The following is a 21,489-nucleotide window of genomic DNA, read 5'->3' on the forward strand; positions in this document are numbered from 1 at the left end:
GAATATCGCAATGTGGGCAGCAGTGACCAGAAAATCGTAATGTGGGCAGCAGTGACCAGAAAATCGTAATGTGGGCAGCAGACACCTGAAAATCGCAATGTGGGCAGCAGACACCTGAAAATCGCAATGTGGGCAGCAGACACCAGAAAATCGCAATGTGGGCAGCAGACACCAGAAAATCGTAATGTGGGCAGCAGACACCAGAAAATCGTAATGTGGGCAGCAGACACCAGAAAATCTCAATGTGGGCAGCAGACACCAGAAAATCGCAATGTGGGCAGCAGACACCTGAAAATCGTAATGTGGGCAGCAGACACCTGAAAATCGTAATGTGGGCAGCAGACACCTGAAAATCGCAATGTGGGCAGCAGTGACCAGAAAATCGCAATGTGGGCAGCAGTGACCAGAAAATCGTAATGTGGGCAGCAGACACCTGAAAATCGCAATGTGGGCAGCAGACACCAGAAAATCGTAATGTGGGCAGCAGACACCTGAAAATCGTAATGTGGGCAGCAGACACCTGAAAATCGTAATGTGGGCAGCAGACACCTGAAAATCGCAATGTGGGCAGCAGACACCAGAAAATCGCAATGTGGGCAGCAGACACCAGAAAATCGCAATGTGGGCAGCAGACACCTGAAAATCGCAATATGGGCAGCAGACACCAGAAAATCGTAATGTGGGCAGCAGACACCTGAAAATCGTAATGTGGGCAGCAGACACCTGAAAATCGTAATGTGGGCAGCAGACACCAGAATATCGCAATGTGGGCAGCAGTGACCAGAAAATCGTAATGTGGGCAGCAGTGACCAGAAAATCGTAATGTGGGCAGCAGACACCTGAAAATCGCAATGTGGGCAGCAGACACCTGAAAATCGCAATGTGGGCAGCAGACACCAGAAAATCGTAATGTGGGCAGCAGACACCAGAAAATCGTAATGTGGGCAGCAGACACCAGAAAATCGTAATGTGGGCAGCAGACACCAGAAAATCGCAATGTGGGCAGCAGACACCTGAAAATCGTAATGTGGGCAGCAGACACCTGAAAATCGTAATGTGGGCAGCAGACACCTGAAAATCGTAATGTGGGCAGCAGACACCTGAAAATCGCAATGTGGGCAGCAGTGACCAGAAAATCGCAATGTGGGCAGCAGTGACCAGAAAATCGTAATGTGGGCAGCAGACACCTGAAAATCGCAATGTGGGCAGCAGACACCAGAAAATCGTAATGTGGGCAGCAGACACCTGAAAATCGTAATGTGGGCAGCAGACACCTGAAAATCGTAATGTGGGCAGCAGACACCTGAAAATCACAATGTAGGCAGCAGACACTAGAAAAAAAAATGCACCTGTGAAAAAAAACCAATTCACTTACCTGACAGAAGTCTTCTCCTCTCCCGGCATCTGGCTCTCAGCTCCCCGAGTCCTCCTGCAGCACATCTCTCGCGCTGACAGGCAGAGTGCAGGGCTACGGCAAGATGGCTGCCGAAGCCCTGTACTAGAAACACAAATAGTCTCCAGTGCAGGGCTTCTTCGGCGGCCATCTTGCCGTAGCCCTGCTCTGCCTGCTGGAGACTATGCAATCTGCTGGAGCGGGGCAGCGGGGAATGAACTGGCGCAGCGTCTATTAGACGCTGCGGCCAGTTGAGCACCTTGCTGGGGGGTCCAGAGCAGCGCTCCCCCCGCGCACAGTGAGCGGGCCCTAGAGCAGCCCCGGGCCCCCCTGCGGCTGAGGGGGTCGCATCCCCAGAAAATCGTAATGTGGGCAGCAGACACCTGAAAATCGCAATGTGGGCAGCAGACACCAGAAAATCGTAATGTGGGCAGCAGACACCTGAAAATCGTAATGTGGGCAGCAGACACCTGAAAATCGTAATGTGGGCAGCAGACACCTGAAAATCACAATGTAGGCAGCAGACACTAGAAAAAAAAATGCACCTGTGAAAAAAAACCAATTCACTTACCTGACAGAAGTCTTCTCCTCTCCCGGCATCTGGCTCTCAGCTCCCCGAGTCCTCCTGCAGCACATCTCTCGCGCTGACAGGCAGAGTGCAGGGCTACGGCAAGATGGCTGCCGAAGCCCTGTACTAGAAACACAAATAGTCTCCAGTGCAGGGCTTCTTTGGCGGCCATCTTGCCGTAGCCCTGCTCTGCCTGCCGGAGACTATGCAGGCTGCTGGAGCGGGGCAGCGGGGAATGAACTGGCGCACAACTGTAAGTAGCTAGCACCTTTTTGTTTTTTTTTTGTTTTTTACCAGTATGTTAAAGTATATAGTTTAATAACTTACTTGTTTCCTTTTTATATGTTTTTAATTGTGCAGTGAATTCAGTCACTGAAAAAAAGAAGAAAGTTAATAATGTATTTAAGTCACAACTTAAGGGCTTGTTCACGGTAAGGCTACTTTCCCACCAAGACGTTGCGTTTTATGCAGGGGCGTAACTAGAAATCACTGGGCCCCCCTGCGAATATTTGGATGGGCCCCCCCATAGGTGCCAAATAATCGTAATGGGGCAGCGTTTCACTGTAAATTAATTGTAAAGTGGGCAGCATTTTACAAAACAATCGTAATGTGGGCCAGAAAATCGTAATGTGGGCAGAGTTCACCAGAAAATCGTAATGTGGGCCTTTAGAAAATCATAATGTGGGCAGAGTTCACCAGAAAATCGTAATGTGGGCAGAGTTCACCAGAAAATCGTAATGTGGGCACCAGTCACCAGAAAATCGTAAAGTGAGCAGCAGTCACCAGAAAATTGTAACGTGGACAGCATTCACCAGACAATCGTAATGTGGGCAGAGTTCACCAGAAAATCGTAATGTGGGCAGCGTTCACCAGAAAATCGTAATGTGGGCAGCGTTCACCAGAAAATTGTAACATGGACAGCATTCACTAGACAATCGTAACGTGGGCAGTGTTCACCAGAAAATCGTAATGTGGGCAGCAGACACCTGAAAATCGTAATGTGGGCAGCAGACACCAGAAAATCGCAATGTGGGCAGCAGACACCAGAAAATCGCAATGTGGGCAGCAGTGACCAGAAAATCGTAATGTGGGCAGCAGACACCTGAAAATCGTAATGTGGGCAGCAGACACCTGAAAATCGTAATGTGGGCAGCAGACACCTGAAAATCGTAATGTGGGCAGCAGACACCAGAATATCGCAATGTGGGCAGCAGTGACCAGAAAATCGTAATGTGGGCAGCAGTGACCAGAAAATCGTAATGTGGGCAGCATACACCTGAAAATCGCAATGTGGGCAGCAGACACCTGAAAATCGCAATGTGGGCAGCAGACACCAGAAAATCGCAATGTGGGCAGCAGTGACCAGAAAATCGTAATGTGGGCAGCAGACACCTGAAAATCGTAATGTGGGCAGCAGACACCTGAAAATCGTAATGTGGGCAGCAGACACCAGAATATCGCAATGTGGGCAGCAGTGACCAGAAAATCGTAATGTGGGCAGCAGTGACCAGAAAATCGTAATGTGGGCAGCAGACACCTGAAAATCGCAATGTGGGCAGCAGACACCTGAAAATCGCAATGTGGGCAGCAGACACCAGAAAATCGCAATGTGGGCAGCAGACACCAGAAAATCGTAATGTGGGCAGCAGACACCATAAAATCGTAATGTGGGCAGCAGACACCAGAAAATCTCAATGTGGGCAGCAGACACCAGAAAATCGCAATGTGGGCAGCAGACACCTGAAAATCGTAATGTGGGCAGCAGACACCTGAAAATCGTAATGTGGGCAGCAGACACCTGAAAATCGCAATGTGGGCAGCAGTGACCAGAAAATCGCAATGTGGGCAGCAGTGACCAGAAAATCGTAATGTGGGCAGCAGACACCTGAAAATCGCAATGTGGGCAGCAGACACCAGAAAATCGTAATGTGGGCAGCAGACACCTGAAAATCGTAATGTGGGCAGCAGACACCTGAAAATCGTAATGTGGGCAGCAGACACCTGAAAATCGCAATGTGGGCAGCAGACACCAGAAAATCGCAATGTGGGCAGCAGACACCAGAAAATCGCAATGTGGGCAGCAGACACCTGAAAATCGCAATGTGGGCAGCAGACACCTGAAAATCGCAATATGGGCAGCAGACACCAGAAAATCGTAATGTGGGCAGCAGACACCTGAAAATCGTAATGTGGGCAGCAGACACCTGAAAATCGTAATGTGGGCAGCAGACACCAGAATATCGCAATGTGGGCAGCAGTGACCAGAAAATCGTAATGTGGGCAGCAGTGACCAGAAAATCGTAATGTGGGCAGCAGACACCTGAAAATCGCAATGTGGGCAGCAGACACCTGAAAATCGTAATGTGGGCAGCAGACACCTGAAAATCGTAATGTGGGCAGCAGACACCAGAAAATCGTAATGTGGGCAGCAGACACCAGAAAATCGTAATGTGGGCAGCAGACACCAGAAAATCGCAATGTGGGCAGCAGACACCTGAAAATCGTAATGTGGGCAGCAGACACCTGAAAATCGTAATGTGGGCAGCAGACACCTGAAAATCGCAATGTGGGCAGCAGTGACCAGAAAATCGCAATGTGGGCAGCAGTGACCAGAAAATCGTAATGTGGGCAGCAGACACCTGAAAATCGCAATGTGGGCAGCAGACACCAGAAAATCGTAATGTGGGCAGCAGACACCTGAAAATCGTAATGTGGGCAGCAGACACCTGAAAATCGTAATGTGGGCAGCAGACACCTGAAAATCACAATGTAGGCAGCAGACACTAGAAAAAAAAATGCACCTGTGAAAAAAAACCAATTCACTTACCTGACAGAAGTCTTCTCCTCTCCCGGCATCTGGCTCTCAGCTCCCCGAGTCCTCCTGCAGCACATCTCTCGCGCTGACAGGCAGAGTGCAGGGCTACGGCAAGATGGCTGCCGAAGCCCTGTACTAGAAACACAAATAGTCTCCAGTGCAGGGCTTCTTCGGCGGCCATCTTGCCGTAGCCCTGCTCTGCCTGCCGGAGACTATGCAATCTGCTGGAGCGGGGCAGCGGGGAATGAACTGGCGCAGCGTCTATTAGACGCTGCGGCCAGTTGAGCACCTCGCTGGGGGGTCCAGAGCAGCGCTCCCCCCGCGCACAGTGAGCGGGCCCTAGAGCAGCCCCGGGCCCCCCTGCGGCTGAGGGGGTCGCATCCCCAGAAAATCGTAATGTGGGCAGCAGACACCTGAAAATCGCAATGTGGGCAGCAGACACCAGAAAATCGTAATGTGGGCAGCAGACACCTGAAAATCGTAATGTGGGCAGCAGACACCTGAAAATCGTAATGTGGGCAGCAGACACCTGAAAATCACAATGTAGGCAGCAGACACTAGAAAAAAAAATGCACCTGTGAAAAAAAACCAATTCACTTACCTGACAGAAGTCTTCTCCTCTCCCGGCATCTGGCTCTCAGCTCCCCGAGTCCTCCTGCAGCACATCTCTCGCGCTGACAGGCAGAGTGCAGGGCTACGGCAAGATGGCTGCCGAAGCCCTGTACTAGAAACACAAATAGTCTCCAGTGCAGGGCTTCTTTGGCGGCCATCTTGCCGTAGCCCTGCTCTGCCTGCCGGAGACTATGCAGGCTGCTGGAGCGGGGCAGCGGGGAATGAACTGGCGCAGCGTCTATTAGACGCTGCGGCCAGTTGAGCACCTTGCTGGGGGGTCCAGAGCAGCGCTCCCCCCGCGCACAGTGAGCGGGCCCTAGAGCAGCCCCGGGCCCCCCTGCGGCTGAGGGGGTCGCATCCCCGGTAGGTACGCCAGTGGTTTTATGGGACGTTATGGTCACATAATGTGCCCCTAACGCAACGCATGGTGGTGTTGAAGTTGGACATCAGATTGAGCTGCGTTATGCAGCTCTCAAAGCAGCCGCTCCAGGTTAGTCATAGGAAGTCCGGATCTTTTTAAGGATTCAGATCATTTGAATCGGATCATTGAAAAGATCCGGATCTTTGAACCGAATCATTTGAATCATTTTACTAGGGAAGCAGACTAGGTGAAATGACTAGCAGGACAGGACTTTCCCTGCACTGTACATTCTGTATGTTCCTGTTTCTTCCAGACAGACATCCACTGTGAACCGAATCTTTCATTGTGATGATCCAGATGATTCGACTCACAAAAAAGATCCGGATCAAATGAACGATTCGTTCATGATCCGGACAACACTACAGTCCCACCAAGAGTCTCCACAGTGCAGTGAATATTAATTAGCCATGTGGCTGGCCGCGAGGAGGAGGGGAGACCTCCTCCTCCAACATTACTGAGCATGTGCAAACAGTCTAACGTGGCTTAGCCTTCTATAAAACGTACAGCATGCAGCACTTTGTTTAAACGTGCTGCATTACTATGTAACGCAACGTGTGCACTGTGAACAGCACATTGATTTTACAGTGCTGTGAGTTAGGCTGCGTTACTGGCTGCTGTAACGTGCGACTTTAACGTCCCACTGTGAAACCAGCCTCAGAGCATTTTTAGCTTTTATTTAAGCGCTGGCAATTTTTAAAATGACTTTAAGGCTGGTTTCACAGTGGAACGTTACAGGCGCACGTTAGAGCAGCCTGTAACGCAGCCCACCGCACAGTAATGAAAAATCAATGTGCTGTTCACAGTGCGGACGTTGCGTTACATTGTAACGCTGCGTCACAAGACAACGTACTGCATGCAGTACTTTGGACGCGGCTGAGCCGCGTTAGACTGCTTGCACATGCTCAGTAATGTGGGGGAGGAGCGGAGAGCGGCCAGGCACATGGCTAATTAATATTCACTGCACATTATGACGTGCAGTGTTTACTTCCTGGAGCAGCCGCTCTGTGCGGCGATTGGCCGGCGGGACCACGTGATGCCGCATGCGCACAAGAGTGCGCATCACGGCATCACTGACGCCAGAGTGAGCTGCACAACGCGGCTCACTCTGACGTCCAGATCCAGCACCACCAGGCGTTCCGTTAGGGGGACGTTATGCGACCTTAACGCCCCCTCTAACGCAACGTCCTGGTGTGAAATTAGCCTAAAAGTGCTTCTGCAATATTATAAATCACAAAGCACTTGAAAAAGTGCTTTGAAAAGCGATTTGCCCAGTGCTTTCAAGAATAAATACATTGTATTTATTCAGTTCCAGGTCAAAGAGTTCACTTCCTGTGTGTCGTCAGGAAAAAACTAAATCACTGGACAAAAGTGCTTAGAAAGGTGCTTAGAAAAGCGTAAATTGTTCTAAAAGCGAAGGGAAAGCGATTGCTCTAGCAATTTATAATGTGAACTAGAATTAGCGTAGTAATGACCAACTGGGAACATGAATGTATACACTTTCTCAACCTACTTGTTTCCTGTTTAGATTTTTCTAGTTTTGCATCAAGTTTGGAAACTGAAAAAAAATAAAGAAATGTTATAATACAAAATAATTAGGAGAAAAGAGTTTAAATATTAAATCGTTCACACTTCATTGAATTCATGTAGGTTTTGCAGTTCACAGAAATTGCCTTGGTCGGACAACTGATGTGTTTCAATGGCAACACATCTTTTCTGCATTTTTCTGCTTTTTGCATTTTGGAATTTTATGCATTTCAAAATTGCACAGCAGTTGTTTTTCATGTGTAATGTGCGTCTTGTTTAGTCAATAGCAGTGCAGAAAAATCTATAAAAGATTTATAACGCTATAACAGAGCGATTTTCCTAGCGGGTTTTTTTTAAAACAAAAACGCTCCAGAAGACTTTAGGCATAAATAGAAAATCGCTAGGTCCATGCCTGGAATCACTTTTAAAAATTGCTTCAAAAAACGCTAAGCCTGTGCAATTACACAAGCGATTTTTGGTGTGAATTAACCATCATGTTGTATTTACAAGCTAAAAATATTGTATCTGTCCCATGCACCTAAAATTGTTTCTCTGCCTGCATAAGTTTTATGGCCTTTAATTAGTTATCTGTGAACGTTAAAATGCACTTGAGATCAGTAATGTGGGCATATTTATACTTGCCTGGCGCTTTCTCTAGCCCCACGAAGTGCGATCGCTCCTTTACCTTCCTCGCCGGCTCCTCCATTGTCATGGAATCAACCCCGGTAATCGCCCTGCCATGCTCCCATCCCAGGAAGCGTTTTGCACCTGCGCAGAAGTACTGCGCAGGTGAAAAACGCTCTTGGGTACAGAAGCGCGCTGGCAGAAGCCCATGACTGGCAGCGACTGGCCACCTTACCGAGGCTGATTCCAGGACAATGGAGGGGCCGGCGAGGAAGATGAAGGATGGATTGCACTTCGTGAGGTTAGAGGAAGCCCCAGGTAAGTATAAATATGCCCACTGATCTCAGGTACACTTTAAGCTACAATCCAACTCCAGTGTCACTGCAGAGAAAGTGTTGTAGGGAATCCTTAATTCTTAACCCTTACATTGAGAACAAAGAAAAAAGGAACACAAATTAGTTCTATTTAGTATTGGGAATGTACATACACATGTTTATTTTATCATATCACAGGTCAGCTCAGATACCCTTTCATTGGTTAGCTCATAAACAAGCCCTAGACTGTGGTAGGGAGTGGGACAGTTGATAGTGAGGCTTGCTAAGGGAAAGTTTCTGAAATGAATTCTACAATGTATTCTGTAATGTGGAAAATATATAAATGTATAGCAACAAAAACAAAAACAATAATAATTCATAAAATAAGTATTATGGTAGAGAACAGAGGCGCCAAAAGGATAAAAACAATATTTAAAAGTTTTAAAATTATTGCTTAGGAGGCAGTGGTGGACTCACCTCCCACAAGCAGACACAACAACTGTGTATTCACAAAAGGGACATTTATTGGTATACTCCAAATAAGGTTGCAACGCGTTTCGCAGGTCAAACCCGCTTCATCAGGCAATTACAGGAAGGAGCACACAACTGGGGGTAAGAGGCAACACATTTGTACAAATCCTGAACAGACTGCATATCAATAAACATAAATATGTGTATGATGGAATTCACTGGTGTGATTTAAATTAACGGGAAGAGGTGGCTAATTATTGTATTTTGGGGGTGGAGGGGGGGGGGAAGAGGACGGAGGGCCGGGGGGGGGGGGGAATGGGGAAAGAATTGGAGATGGGAAATGGGAGGGGGGGGGGAAGAGGGGGGAAGGGGAAGAAGGGTGGGGGGGGTTTGTTTTAGGGGGAAGAAAGATAGTGGTAATTTTAAGTATTACATCATAGCATTAATATTCATAAACATAATCATAAACATAATCAAACGTTAATCTCAAGCATGTGGCGAGATACTTTCATAACATACAGTAAACAGTATCATAATTCATATATATATATTTTTTACCCATACATATGTGTATTGGGAGCGGTTAGCCTATATGAAATAGTGCAAAGGAGTTCAGGGCTGGCAATAGTACATTGGGTATTTAAGAAAGACATGCAGAGTAATTTATAGAAGACACATAATGAACAAGCATCAAACAAGATTCACTTACCAGCAGTATGTCCAGATAGCACCTGGCGCCTCAGTGGCCAAGTAGTACTGAACTGCTGTTTATATAGTGTTGAACTCCTCCCCTTAGCTAATTGGAATGTGGGGCGGGCACTTAGTTACGTCATTACGCATGTGTACATGCGTAATTTGATGCGTATTGGCAGTGGCTGGATAGTGTACTGGCTAAGGGTGCTGCCTTTGACATGGGAGACCAGGGTTCAAATCCCGGCCAAGTCAAGTACCCATCCAATAAGGAATTCAAGGCAAGACTCCCCAACAATGCAGGGTGGCCTCTCGAGCGCGTCCCTGTGGCTGCAGCTCTTGAGTGCTTTGAGTCTGACGGGAAAAAAGCGCTATGCAAATGTTTGGATTATGGATTATTATTAATGGCGGTCAAGGATTACGTATGCGTACATGCGTATTTTGACGCGTAATGGCGTATATGGATTGCATATTGTCAATGCGCGATGAAAAAGGGGCGCATGCGTACTAGCATGATGCCATGCGTACGGTGGCATGGAATGGGAATGTGGCGTATATTTGAACGTGTTGGAATGCGGAACCATTGCTCAAAATAAGAGAACCACTATTTAATATTAATACATTTCAGGTTACTTGATCTGACAGTATATACCATTGTGGCTGTACAATTATATGCAATTATTGTCATACGATTTGCTCTGCATTGCAACAGTACTCTCTATCAATGTAAACGCATATACATGTAAAAATGAGTAAAATTGATAATACAAATAAAAAAATATAAAAGGTTCCGACTAGCCAACTAAGACATAGAGTATGGATAAAAACATGATCACGTTGGAATACTAAGCATAACGTTCTTAACATAAATACGCTCAAAAACAATTATAAAAATGAGCTAAAAACCCAAGAGGAATATAATAGTAAATAAAATAAATAAAAAAAAGATAATAAAAACTCGAACTTATAACACAGACCGATAAAAGAGGCGACTAAGTTAAAATAATATTGGAATGTTATGATCAGTGAATTTTTTCTAGTTGTTCGTTGAGTCCCTCCGGAATGAGAGTCCTCAGTATTTGTATCCAGAACATTTCTCTCGCTTTCAGTATTTCAAAAGCATTGTGCTGTTGTGGGTTAATGGATTCTATAAGTGTTATACGGAATAAAGTGGGGTCATTGTGATGGTGAGTGCCGAAGTGTCTCGAGACGCTGTGAAGGGGAAAGTTTTTCAGTATGTTTCTTTTGTGTTGTCCAATTCGGCTGCGTGCCGGTTGTGTGGTACGGCCCACGTACTGGAGGTGACACGGGCAGGAGATCACATATATGATATATCTTGAAGTACAGGTAATCGGGTGTTTAATTGGATAGTTTGTTTTGGTGGCATTGGAGCAGAATGAGGTGGTGATATTGATAAATGGGCAAGCTTTGCATCTAGTATTATTGCATGGAAAACAGCCCGGGGAGTGTGCAACGTTTGGAATTGAGTTGGATATTTGTGTACGAAGTTTGCTGGGTGCTAGTAAGTTGCGCAAGTTGGGGGCTCTTCTAAAGGTGATTTGAGGTTTTTGTGGGATAGATTGTCGCAGATAAGGGTCTTGTAGTAGAATATCCCACCTATTCGTTAGAATTGACCGGATCTGTGGGTGTTGGGCATTGTATCGTGTGATGAATCGGGGGCAGTCCACGCTAAGTGGCTTAGTGAGGAGCTGAGTTGGGTTGTGCGATGGAGTTGTTTTGGCTTTAAATTTCGCATCCTTGATAAGCTTTTTGGGGTATTTTCGTGCCAGAAATTTGTTAGTGAGTAAACCTGATTGTGTGTTGTAGTCTGAGATGTCTGTACAATTTCTGTATATCCTTCTAAATTGACTATATGGTGTGTTAATGGTCCAGGGGCGATGGTGAAAACTTTCAAAATGTATATAATTGTTAGCATCTACCGGTTTGAAGTATGTTTTGGTTTTTATAGTGTTAGATTCTATGAACAGTGTTAGGTCCAGGTATTCAATATTCATGGGGTCATGTTGTGAAGTGAATTGTAATCCAGCAGCATTTGAATTGAGATAATTGATAAAGAGGGGGATCCGGTCAATGTTGCCTTGCCATATCAGGATGAGGTCGTCTATGTACCGTCTATAAAAAACTATATTGTCAGTGAAGGGGTTATTAGCTTGTAATTTTTGTAGTTCCAGAAGTCCCATGGATAAATTTGCAAATGATGGGGCGAACGACGAACCCATAGCTGTTCCATTGGTTTGATGGTAGATTTTGTCAGAAAAGGAAAAAATGTTGTTCTGTAGGATAAATTCTGTACATTGCACTAAGAAGGATTGTTGATCATAGGGCATAGCGGGATTAGTTGACAGAAAATGTTTGATAGCTGAAATACCATAAGAGTGTGGAATGTTGGTGTACAAAGAAGTTACATCGCAGGTGAGCCATACAAAACTATCTTGCCAGGTGATGCCTTTAAGAAGTTCTATCAGGTGTGCGGAGTCTCTGAGGTAGGAGTCTAGTGATCGTACATGAGATTGTAGATGTTGATCTACAAAACGTGAGAGGTTGCTAGTCATTGAATTTATACCGGATATGATGGGGCGTCCTGGTGGTTTGGTTAAGGATTTGTGTATCTTGGGGAGATAGTAGAAAAAAGGTGTTTTGGGATGCGGGTTGATGATGTAGTTTCTTTCATTTTTTGAAATAATGTTGTTGGATAGGGCATTATTGATGAAGGTTTTCAGTGTTTTGTTAAGCTCCATTGTGGGATCAACATCCAGGGTAATATAATATTTGGTGTCACCCAAAAGGCGTTCTGCCTCTTCCAGATAATCCTTTGTGTTAAGAATGACAATCCCTCCCCCTTTGTCTGCTGGTTTGATGGTAAGGTCATGATTATGCTGTAATGTCTTAATGGCGATCTTTTGTTGGCGGGTCAGGTTGGATACCGGGTTGGGGTTGTCAGTGTGTATGTTCTGTAGGTCATTAAGTACTAGTGAATAGAACGTGTCAATATAGTTGCCTTTTGAGGCTACAGGGTAAAATCTTGATCTTCCTTTAAGTTTTGTAGTGATGTATTGTTCTGTCTGAATATCGGAGGGGGATAGTGTGCAGATTGGTATGGTATCATCATTGGTGATGATTAAGGCTGTCGGGTCATTGGGAGGGGGCGGATTTAGTTTTTTTATAACAAAATGTTGTTTGAGTGTTAGTTTTCGTATGTAGGCATTTAGATCGGAAAAAATCTCAAACATATTTGACTGGTTGGTTGGACAAAAAGATAATCCTTTTTCCAACAGTGTGGTTTCGCAGCGGGATAATGAGTGATCGGAAAGGTTAAATATACATTTGGTTTGTTTTGAAGGGGGGGTGGGATTGGTTGTGGTTAGTGTTTTCCTCGTTTTTCTTTTCCCGCGTTTCCCCCTTTTTCGGAGTCGGGTAGGGGTCTTTTTTTCTTTGGTTTGAATATGGTCCGAGACGCTATCGGACTGGGTAGTTGGGTAGCTAACACGTTCTGGGATAGTGTGGTAGGTAGGTCTAAAAAAGAGGATGTAAGAGTAGTATCAGCATTGGTGTTGGTGGTGTGTGGGGTGGAAAAAAGTTTCAATGGAAGTTTGAATGAATGTAGTTGGCTGTTCTGAACTATTATCATTTTCAATGTGAGGGGTTGTAGGAGCTTGATTGGTCATTGGGATTGGTCGGGGGCTGTCGCTTGCGGAGGGGTTGGGAGTGGTGGGTTCGGAGTCATATATACTTAACTGTGAAGGTCGGATTGGTGAATTGTGCTCTGATTCTAGTATAGTAGGGGAGGGATTGTCACTCATTCTGGGTTCAACTGTTTTGGATGAATTTGTAGGTAACAAAGACAATGGGGCATCTTTACCGGAGAAGTCGAAGTTTGGATTCATTAGAGGTATTCGAGTAGCTGGTTTGTCACCTCCAGTACGGGGGGTCGAGGTAACTGACTTGTTTTGTTTGGGGTGTGTGTTGGCAATGGTTAGTTTTTTATTTTGGCGTTGTGGTTTCGCTATTATTGTTGGTCCTGTGTTGTAATTGAAACTGTTCGGAGGGGGAGTGGAAGCCGTGAATTTGTTAGTTGTGATTATCGCTGTTGTATTATTGGTAATTGGGGTGGGGGTGATATTAGGTGTGTTGGTTGGTGGTGGGACCGGTGGTGGTGGAAAAAACGGCGGGGGTGGGTATGGTGGATATCTGGTGGGGGGTGGCGGTATGGCGAGACTCATAAGTGGTACTGGGCGGGGTTGTGGATGTGCAGGTGGTCTACCTGGCAAAGGAGCAGTTGGGGGGTGCAATTTTCGCTCCCTCTCCCTGTGCTCTGCATAAGCCAGGCGGTCCCTATTGAGTTTTTTAAGTTTGATATCAATGGTTTCTATTTCAAATTTTCTGAGTCGTGAAGTGAGGTTTGATAGGAGTGGACCGTATTGGGGGCTTTTGGAATGGAGGGCGAGGAAGTTTCGGCATTCAGTAATTACTGGCTGCAAGGCCTGAATGATTGATTTTCTTTTATTTATGAGCCTCTCCATCATGCCCTGTGTACAAAATTCGAGGTAAGCATACCACTCAGTTGTAAACACAGTGTCCGTGGGGAAGGCAGTAAGAGTTTTTATACGTATGCCATCCGGCGAGATTTTTTCCTCTATATAGGTATCTTGCATGGCTATGTCAGCTATGTTAAAAAATTCATCTCTTAATGCCGTTTCCAATTTTTGAAAGGTGGGCTTGAGATCGGTGTTATCAGCAGGAAGTGTATCCTCTGTAGGAATGGGGTTTGGGTCCTGAATGTTGTTGGATTTGAGTTTGAACTGGGCCAGCAGGCTGTCTCTATGTGAAGACCGATCTAGGAGGGCATCCATAGCAGAGTAGGGCTTCTATCAGTTCGTGTTGCCGGTTCGACGATACGAAAGGCCTAGACGAGCTAGTGCAAATATGAAGAAGAGAGAACCGAGAGCCCGATATGGTGTAGTATGTCAAGGTAATTGGATAATTAGAAAGAGTATGAATTGTATACTCACAAACCAGGGTTACCTCCAGGCAACCACTGTGTAGGCAGGTGAGGAGATTAGCCTGTCCTCACTCAGGAATAAGAAGTCGCTCTCTGTAGGCTTGAAAAACAAGAAGGGGTATCCCCCTCCACCAAAGGTGGATACAATCAGCTAGTCGGAACCTTTTATATTTTTTTATTTGTATTATCAATTTTACTCATTTTTACATGTATATGCGTTTACATTGATAGAGAGTACTGTTGCAATGCAGAGCAAATCGTATGACAATAATTGCATATAATTGTACAGCCACAATGGTATATACTGTCAGATCAAGTAACCTGAAATGTATTAATATTAAATAGTGGTTCTCTTATTTTGAGCAATGGTTCCGCATTCCAACACGTTCAAATATACGCCACATTCCCATTCCATGCCACCGTACGCATGGCATCATGCTAGTACGCATGCGCCCCTTTTTCATCGCGCATTGACAATATGCAATCCATATACGCCATTACGCGTCAAAATACGCATGTACGCATACGTAATCCTTGACCGCCATTAATAATAATCCATAATCCAAACATTTGCATAGCGCTTTTTTCCCGTCAGACTCATAGCACTCAAGAGCTGCAGCCACAGGGACGCGCTCGAGAGGCCACCCTGCATTGTTGGGGAGTCTTGCCTTGAATTCCTTATTGGATGGGTACTTGACTTGGCCGGGATTTGAACCCTGGTCTCCCATGTCAAAGGCAGCACCCTTAGCCAGTACACTATCCAGCCACTGCCAATACGCATCAAATTACGCATGTACACATGCGTAATGACGTAACTAAGTGCCCGCCCCACATTCCAATTAGCTAAGGGGAGGAGTTCAACACTATATAAACAGCAGTTCAGTACTACTTGGCCACTGAGGCGCCAGGTGCTATCTGGACATACTGCTGGTAAGTGAATCTTGTTTGATGCTTGTTCATTATGTGTCTTCTATAAATTACTCTGCACGTCTTTCTTAAATACCCAATGTACTATTGCCAGCCCTGAACTCCTTTGCACTATTTCATATAGGCTAACCGCTCCCAATACACATATGTATGGGTAAAAAATATATATATATGAATTATGATACTGTTTACTGTATGTTATGAAAGTATCTCGCCACATGCTTGAGATTAACGTTTGATTATGTTTATGATTATGTTTATGAATATTAATGCTATGATGTAATACTTAAAATTACCACTATCTTTCTTCCCCCTAAAACAAACCCCCCCCCCACCCTTCTTCCCCTTCCCCCCCCTCCCATTTCCCATCTCCAATTCTTTCCCCATTTCCCCCCCCCCCCCCCCCCCCGGCCCTCCGTCCTCTTTCCCCCCCCCCTCTCCCCGCCCCCCCTCCACCCCCAAAATACAATAATTAGCCACCTCTTCCCGTTAATTTAAATCACACCAGTGAATTCCATCATACAAATATTTATGTTTATTGATATGCAGTCTGTTCAGGATTTGTACAAATGTGTTGCCTCTTACCCCCAGTTGTGTGCTCCTTCCTGTAATTGCCTGATGAAGCGGGTTTGACCTGTGTTTTTACAATTAGGTGACTGTGTTTTTGAAATTATTGGGTAGTGCCATGGATGCCATACTACCTTTGGAACAGCCAGAATAAATTCTCCTGTGGTTGTTCTCCAGGCAAAGCTGATTGGCAGATTAGCACAATTTTATTCATAGAGTTGACTATATGACCAAAGCATTGACTGCCCAGAACTTCAGATTAACAGTGACCTTTGTGGGGGCTATTACTGGAATCAGATATACTGGGCAATTCAAAAATAACAATACTTGCAAATTACATTGTTACAAAGTTGCCTATTTAGAATTACAGTGGAACCTTGGTTTGCGAGCATAATTTGTTCCGGTAACATGCTTGTAATCCAAAGGACTCTTTATCAAAGCGAATTTCCCCATAAGAATTCATGAAAACACAATTGATTTGTTCCACAATCCAAAAACAGCTAAAGTAAAATAGTATAAAATAATAATATAAAAAAACTTTCACTATAACTAAGGCTTTGTTCACATCTAAAATCGAAATCACTGACAACAGCGATTTTCAATTTTTTGTGCTGTTTTTTCCCCCTCCCAGCGCTTACTTGCACGTTGCGGTTTTGCGTAAAGCACTTTTCAAAGCACTTTTGCTCTTTTTTTGCTACAATGTATTTATTCTTAAAAGCACAAATGCAATTGCCGCACCAAGCGATTTTGTGAGCGTTTTGCATTTTTCCTATGCCTTCCATGGTAACAAAATAGCCCTAAAAATGGTACAGGCAGCGCTTTGCTGAGCAGATCAGAATCGAACTGCTCAGATGTGAACTCTCTCACAGGGAATCATTACACAAGTGCTTTTAGGGTGATTTTTAACCTGTTGCCGACTGCTCCACGCCAATTGGCGTGAGCAGTGCGGCAGCCCCAGGACCGCTCCACGCCCATTGGCTATGGGGCTAGCAGTAGATCGCACACAGGATGCGCGCGCATCTCCTGCTTGCGCGCGCATCTCGTCACTCGGAATACTGTTAGATGGCGCAATTGCCGTCTAATTACTTTGTACAGCGCTGCAATCTGCAGCAGCGCTGTACTGGGGACAGCCGTGTGACACGGCTGTCCCCTGGGACGCAGGGAAGCGATCCGCTGTGATAGACTGAAGCCTATCACAGCTGATCGCAGTGATTGGCTGGCCAGGGGAGGGAGGGAGTTATCCAAGATAAATAAAAAAAATTGTACATTTTATTAAAAATTCAATAAAGTAAATATTGACAAAAAACAAACAAACACCTTGGGGGTGATCAAAACAAACACCTTGGGGGTGATCAGACCCCACTAACAGAGAGCTCTGTTGGTGGGGAGAAAGGGGGGGATTACTCGTGTGCTGTGTTGTGCGGCCCCCTGCAGCTTGTCCTTAAAGCTGCAGTGGACAATTTAGTCATAAATGTTCTGGTCACTAGGGGGGGTTAACACCGCAGTCCTCAAGTGGTTAAAATCGCCGGTGCTTAAAAAAAACACAAAACGCCCTAGATGTGAACAAGCCCTCACAGAATTATTGCCATCTGTTGGCTCACCCCAACCTTTTTGTGTGGCTGTAACAAGGAACTTATCCAATGACAGTTTCTTTTGAGGAATTCATAGAAATGTGACTTTGTACAGTCCCTACACTCAATCCTGCAGCGTCAAAGTGGGAAGAACTATCGACTCAGTTGTGATGATGTGGCGCATGTTTACTTTTTTTTGCTTGTATATCAAGACATGCTTGTATGTCAAGTCAAAATTTCACAACAATTTTTGCTTGTATTGCAAAGCCCTCTTAAACCAAGTTACTCTCAATCCAAGGTTTTACTGTGTTAGGAAATCTGGAATTTATTTACACCACCGAAGATTGTAAAAGAGTGATTAGTCACTGACCTCTTTTCTCCAACTGTTGCAACTCATGTTTCATTATTTCTGTGTCTTTAAGCAAAGAGAGTAAAAATATATTGAAAAGAGTTTAGACATATTAATACATGAGAGTTTAAATTGTACGGACAGTTTCTAAAAATAAATGAGTATTAATTTAGGCGTACTACGGCCAGAATGCCCATAGAGATTCGCTGGCGAGCTGTTCGCTAGCATCACGAGTGATGGGGTCTCGGTTCTGTCCTTCTACGGCCCGCTTTGCAGACGGGTCTGAGGAGGAAACTGATCTTTTTCCTTTATCTTTCTTTTTACCTCATTTGGATGACCGTTGAGTACTAGAGTTGTCCTATTTACTAATTCTTTTTTTTTTTTAACAAGACAAGACAGCTTAACATTTATAATGCACTTTTCTCCTGGTGGACTCAAAGCGCCAGAGCTGCAGCCACTGGGACGCACTGTATAGGCAGTAGCAGTGTTAGGGAGTCTTCCTCAAGGTCTCCTACTGAATAGGTGCTGACTTACAGAAAGAGCTGAGATTTGAACCCAGGCCTCCTGTGTCAGAGGCAGAGACTTTAACTAGTACATGTAACGATTGTGGAATTCTCTCCGTGATCAGCGCACAAGACGTGCGCTGACACTGTGGAAATCCTCCACAAGCGAGTAATTTGAGGGAACCCAGCAAAAGGTGCAATGCACCTGTAGAGGGAAATTCCTGTCGACAGGTGGAGCTGTGGAGTGCAGAGGAACGCAGGGCAAGATAGCCCTGAAAGAGAGAGATCAAAGCGACAGAGGGTATGTGTGTCCACCAACCTAGTCCCCATCCTGCGACGATGAAAGCACAACCATGAAGATAAAGTGAGAAGGCAATTGCCAGAGATGGCGATTGCTAACAGCGACACAAGACCGAATAAGCACAGATGAGGAATGTATGTATGTCCACCAATCTAGCCGCCACCTGCGACGGCGGACACACAACAAAGGAAACCGAGTGAGAACGCAATCGCCTGAGAAGCGATTGTGAATGAGATTGAGCAAAGGGACAGATTGTATGTGTGTGCACCAAACTAGCGACGGTGCATACACAACAGCAGATATGATGTAGGAACGCAATCGCGAGAGAGGCGATTGCCAGAGGTGACACAAGGCTACAGCAAGGCAGAGCACGAGAGTAGCAAAGGCACAGCAAATATACAATATACAATGAGGAGATAAGGAAAATAACAAACGCTAACTAAACGCGAACACCGCACTCATTCGCAACAGTGCACGCGTTTATGCGCGGTCTCCGCGTGTTAAGCACAACAGAGACAAGCACGCCTAACTAAAGAACGACAGACAAACATGAAACAGAGGACGTGAGCGCTTGCGTAATGGTTACCTCACCAAGCCTCCAGCAAGCGTTCGTAGCAGACAAGACAGATACATGAACACAGGAATAAGTGAGAGAGACGGATCCACAGCACTAGCGCAAGGCGAGTGCGATCCAGGCAAGACAGATTAGAGGAGATAGCTGGTAGCAACCGCTGCTCCAGCTATACTCCAAGAACAAAGATCAGAATGACTTCCTGTCGACCACCGCTGGGACAGAACAATCGCAACAGACAAACAAAACAGATATGCAATCCTAACTGCACTAGGGAATCTGCCTAGTGCAGTTCCAGGAATTACTCTAAACTAATCTTCAAACAATGAGCAAGGCTGACACTCCAAGAGTGTTCCACAGGACTAACCCTTATGACCAGCAAAGGACTCTGGGAAACATAGCTCTTTATACTGCCAGTCATCAAAGGAGGCAGGTAGGGGATTTGCATAACGAGTGTATGCAAATTCCTCAGCAGCAGAACAGACCAGAAACTTGTAATGGAAAGACAGGTCTCTCTTGCAGAGACCTGCAGCCCACAGACTAAAGGGATGGTCAAACAGCTGTCTGCCAGTGCATCCAGCTGAGCGGATCATTACAGTACACTATTCAGTGTGTGCCTTTGCTTATTTATTTATTTGTTCATTCAGGTTTTATTATAGTTTGTTATATAGATTTTATGTGTCTCCACAGCAGAGAGGCCTTTCACATTGAGGGGGATGCGTATGGTAGGGTAATTCTATCCATTCTTTCTCTTTGTATCTTCTTCACCCTGGGTGGCCATTGGTAGAGGAGATACTCATTAGTTATAACTATGGAGATGACATTTTTCGTAGTGATGGATGAAACTGTTTTATAGCCGGAGTTGTTGATGCCTATCTTGGAAAATTTTTTGAGGTGGATTAATGTCTGGTATTGATTTAAATTTGTATAAATGAAGAATATTTTTAATAAAAGAAATACATTTTGCCCCAATATAACAGTTATGTGACCTTTGTCCAGCTTTCAAAAACCAGTTTAAGGGCCCGCTTCCACTAGGAACGGTGCGATGTGGCTACATGGCCGCATCGCACCGCGAGTGTGCTGAAACACATGCGCGGCAATGGAAGAGTTTCCACTGCGTGCATGCTGCATCCGCCCGCAGCCGTGTCCTATCTCTTCAATTCACTTCTGCATCAGGAGATGTGGAAGTGATGCGGCCTGCGGCGGAAGTGATGCGATGTGGCTAGGTAACCGCATTTGCATCACTTACTAGTGGAAATGGGCCCTAACAGCTGCTAAGGGAATGTGCTAACAGGTAAACAGTGCAGGATGTGACCCCGCCTCTCCTTTAGCTCTTTACTGACGTCTCCCATGCTGCATGATAATTCTCAAACTACGTGACATATTTATTAAAGAGGAACTGTCACGAAAATCTAAAAAAATGTAAAACACATACAAATAAGAAGCACATTTCTTCCTGAGTAAAATAAGCCATATGTTACTTTTCTCCTATGTTGCTGGCATTTACAGTAAGTAGTAGAAATCTGACATTACCGACAGGTTTTTGGTTAGTCCATCTCTTCATGGGGGATTCTCAGCATGGCCTTTATTCTTTATAAAGACACTCCCTGAAAAAGATTGATACAAAGATGCTGGCCGGCCTCCCTGCTCATTGTACACTTTTTGGGCAGTTGGAAGGAGCAACTGCCATTCACTAAGTGCTTTTAAAAATAAAGAAAACCCTGAGAACATCCCCATGAGGAGATGGACTAGCCCAAAATCTGTTGGCAATGTCAGTAATTCTACTACGTACTGTAAGTGACAGCCCCTGGACAGATACACCAATAGGAAGCGTCCAATGCTTCCCTATGGGGAAACAGTGGTATTTGGCGGTTTTGATGTTCTGCATATTTATATACTAAGTCTTTAGAAGAAGGGACAAGCTGGCAATATAGACACTCTGTGAACCGACCGGGGCCACGGACAAAGGCCCGGAATGTTTTTAACATTTATGGAATAAGATATGACAGCCAATGACTATCTGCCATTAGTGATTAAATGGATCACTGACCAATGGAAAGAATGGAAAGGTGGGCGGCACCGAACAAATGAGTCCTGCCCTACCAAGATAGTATATAAGGCTGCCCAGGAAAGAGGTCAGTTGATTGCTGACTTAAAGGGGCATTTTAACGGAAAAAAATTTCTGGCATAACCCTCTTAGCATGTACCTAAATTAGGAGCATCAAAAACCAAGCAGCTTTTGCTTTTG

The 21,489-nt window shown here is 45.2% G+C and overlaps 1 long non-coding RNA gene across 1 annotated transcript; it reads right to left on the minus strand.

Annotated features, from left to right (window-relative positions):
* Positions 1 to 2,288: 2,288 nt before the first annotated feature.
* On the minus strand, positions 2,289 to 20,861 carry LOC137561041 (uncharacterized). The gene is made up of 4 exons (XR_011029860.1): positions 20,775 to 20,861; positions 17,888 to 17,932; positions 7,320 to 7,364; positions 2,289 to 2,333 (listed from the first exon to the last, which is right to left on the minus strand). It is a non-coding gene; the product is annotated as an uncharacterized lncRNA (long non-coding RNA).
* Positions 20,862 to 21,489: the final 628 nt, after the last annotated feature.

This window comes from Hyperolius riggenbachi, chromosome 3 (assembly GCF_040937935.1).
Source record: "Hyperolius riggenbachi isolate aHypRig1 chromosome 3, aHypRig1.pri, whole genome shotgun sequence".
Taxonomy (NCBI): Eukaryota; Metazoa; Chordata; class Amphibia; order Anura; family Hyperoliidae; genus Hyperolius; species Hyperolius riggenbachi.